This window comes from Pteropus vampyrus, unplaced genomic scaffold (assembly GCF_000151845.1).
Source record: "Pteropus vampyrus isolate Shadow unplaced genomic scaffold, Pvam_2.0 Scaffold68, whole genome shotgun sequence".
Taxonomy (NCBI): domain Eukaryota; kingdom Metazoa; phylum Chordata; class Mammalia; order Chiroptera; family Pteropodidae; genus Pteropus; species Pteropus vampyrus.
This window is the reverse complement of record NW_011888849.1, coordinates 8,842,719-8,846,339: the sequence shown is the minus strand read 5'-3', so window position 1 is coordinate 8,846,339 and position 3,621 is coordinate 8,842,719. Positions and strand designations below refer to the sequence as shown.

Sequence of the window (3,621 nt, the reverse complement as noted above, 5' to 3'; positions counted from 1 at the left end):
ATCCTCAGATATAAGGTACAAAAAGTACTTTATGAGCAGGCATTAGGACTATTTGCTGAGAAATTAGCACAGAAGCTCAGAGAAAGTCACTTCTACAACAGAGTTAAATGATGAGTCAGGCCAAATTCTGAAAGCTCAAGGTTATCAATTTCTAGCTAAGATATAGTACTGTACTCCTTCAAAGGCAATAAATTGGGTCACATAAGTGTATTTCTTCTTTTGATAGACATGATGATATAAATAATGACATTCATGAATATCATATAGAGTGACAAAACTTTACATATGGAATTAATGTAAATTGTCTAAACAGTGTGGGATGAGAATAAACAACTATTTTTCACTATTAGACAATTAGGAAGTTGAGTAAATTTTTTTGCAGCAGGGACATAATTATCATTAAGCCAATCATCTCTAAATTCAGAAACTAATTTTGTCTGAAAAACAATCATGCTTGTTTTGTTTTCAAGAAGAGGTCATCATTAAAATATGCACATATAAAGTGGTATTTCTCATTGGTGATCTTGGAGGACATTTATTGTTGAACCAAACACACATTTGTTTAGTTCAGGTGGAAAATTATTCAATTTTATATTTCATTCCTAAAGGAGATTCAGAAAACAGGGCCTTGGTAATTTATCTTCAGTATAATAATGAGACTACATATATAAACACATATTTAATGCCTTACACTTGGCATTTTAAGAGCTATGCCTTATTCTTGCTGAAGATGCATCATTGAATTTTTGTGAAATATTTTGAAAAACAGACCTCTGCAGATGCTTTCATTTGTACAGAGGTTGTTGATCCACCTGAGCTCCCTGATGTATTAATATCAATAACAAGATGAATAGCTACTACAAAGGGAGTACCTACACAGAGTGTCAAATCCATTATCCTTTGGCCTCGCAGGAGCCTTACAAAGTAATGAGGACCATTATTGAGCACTTAGGATGTGTCAGGTCCTGTGCTAAGCTTTATCCTTTTTACATATTCTAGTTCTCAAATGTAATCCATTTAGTAGATATTATTTTTTTTAAAGGAATGGACTAAACAAACAGATGAAAACAGAAAAGTTTATGTAAAATGGCATATAAAAATCAATCTAAAAAAATAAAAGTGTGAGATAAGTCTTTGGAAGTATACATAGAAAAGATAAACACTGTAGTTTTAGTGAATGAAATATATACAGATTTTTTTCTCACATTTTTTCACAATAATAAATAATGGAGAACTACCATAATGCTAGTAATAAAAATAACAGAAATAATAATAGCAACTATTTGTGTTAACTCTGAGACAGATACTGTGTTAAAAAAAATCTGAGTTTATTGGAAATTACTACAGTAGGCGTGAACACTACTCTGACAAAAGTTTAGCAATGCCTCAGAAAGAGGAAATCAGAGGTGAGATACTTATAGGCTTTGAGGATTGGGCTAAAGGGATTTAAGGAAGGTCAGTTGAGGCAGAGAGCTAATAGACTAGAATAAGTTTATGATACAATAGTTGAAGATTGGTGGGCACAGTGAGGTGAGGGCCTTGATAAGTAAACTGTTGTTTGATAACTAAGTGATTTATTCAGATGAACACAGTGCTGTCTCCAAAAATGACCTATGGGAATTTCCTGAAGCAAATAGTAATTTGTTAGATTATGGCCTTATCTTTCCATGGAAAAGATTTTCTGAAACAGAACAAACAAATTATGCTGACGTAGGTGGTCCCTTATTCCTCAGACTTTCCAGGTCTCTGATGGGGAACATTTCAACCATCATATACACATCAGGTTTTTCTGTTCTTTTGCTGGATAATTATTTGTTGGATAATTTAAGGCACAGTGGATACACAGAAACAATTAAGACTATGGAGATCACACATGTGAATGTTGAATTACAGACAGATACCAATAGAAAGATTATTACCTGAGTATTTTATACTTCTAAGCCAGGAGCCAAGTGTCCTCAAATTAAAACGAGAAACATGGAGATATTAGCCAAATTGCCTCATTTAATTTATTTATTTATTTTTTAATTTCCCTTATCTTAATAACATAAAAGATGTCAGAAAGATTTGTAGGGGTATGAATAAAACATTCTTCCCCTAAAATGTCCCATCCTGAGAGGCTGATATTATTTCCAAGACTGCTCTGTTTTGAAGCATCACCTGTCTGATATTATGAAATTCTCGGATGATGCATTCTATGGCCTCAGTGCCCATGACAATATCTGAACCATAGCATGGTTTAAAGACAGAAGAAAACTATTCAGAATTATACATGAACTTTTGTATGAGATTTCCACCTCTTTAAAAATTTCATTAAGCTGCTGATTACTTTTAGTTGAGGTTTCTGCTAAGGTTAGATAGAAACCCTGTTGTTCCCATAGCATTCCAAAATTGTGGACTATTCCCAAGGTATACCTAGAGACTATCTTAACACTTGCTACTTGACAAGCTCAGCTTAGTATAAGTTCTTTCACCTGAAACAGAACAAACAAGTTATGCTAACATAGGTGGTCTCTTATTCCTCAGACTTAAATATCAGATATTTAAGACAAATCAATTTTTGGACAGACATAGACACTTATGGAATTTCCCTCCTTAATAGAGAATGGAGTAGTGGGATTTTTCATTACTGCAGTGGTGGCTAAAAAGGGAAACATTTATAAAAGTTTATAGGAAGTAAGCCTGCATGCTGGGAAATGTACATTTTTAGAAAAAAAAAAAAAAGTATTGCACAGCAAGAAGACTCAAGTCAGTAGAAAGAGTTTCTATTAGAAAGGTTGCTGATATTGCCCTTCGACAAGAGAGTAGGCTTTTGCAACTGAGTCTGAGGAAAGGCTGTAGTAAATAATTAGTCCTTAAAGATTCTCATAAAGTTAAGTCAAAACACCAATGGCTTTCCCAGATTACTCATGTACAAATTGGTAAAAAGAATCAAGATAATTCAGCCAAAGAGCAAATTTTAAGTCACATGTGTGCACGTATGCATGTGCACGCACACTCATGCACACATGCACCGATTACATTAGAAATCCAGAGAAGAGATTCGGTTATTAACAACTAAGTTAAGTCTTTTATTTTTTTATTTTTTTATTTTTTTGTTAGGCAAAGCAACCCTTGGTTGCCCTCACAGATTGCAAGGACCTTGTCAGTTTACAGTCCTTTATTTTATTTATTTATTTTTTTTATGCCTACAGCACCTGGTCTTCCTAGGTGATCTCCTATCCAAGTATTAACCGGGCCCGACACTGCTTAGCTTCCAAGATCAGTCGGGATTGGGCTTGTTCAGGGTGGCATGGCCGAAGACAAGTTAAATCTAATAGATATGGCAATTTCAGAAATTGTAGGAACCTACTACATGTAATAACCTATGAGATCCAAAAACTCTTTAAAAAAAATCATTTCTTAACAATCCTAGGAAAGTTTTAAATAGCCTGAAATATCTTAAGACTGATGTATTTATTCCCCTGGGATAAATTATTAACTAGACAGTACATTTTTTGGACAAAATTATAACTTTTCTTTGGAAACTTTATATGCTTTCTCAATTATTAAGTAGTAGCTGGAGTCAGTCTCAAAGTTTATGCCATTGTTCGAATGTAGCAAAAGTTGGACTGCATATTA

At 33.7% G+C, this 3,621-nt stretch overlaps 1 pseudogene; it reads right to left on the bottom strand.

Moving 5' to 3' along the window:
- Positions 1-3,185: 3,185 nt before the first annotated feature.
- Positions 3,186-3,304, bottom strand: LOC111740858 (annotated as a pseudogene).
- Positions 3,305-3,621: the final 317 nt, after the last annotated feature.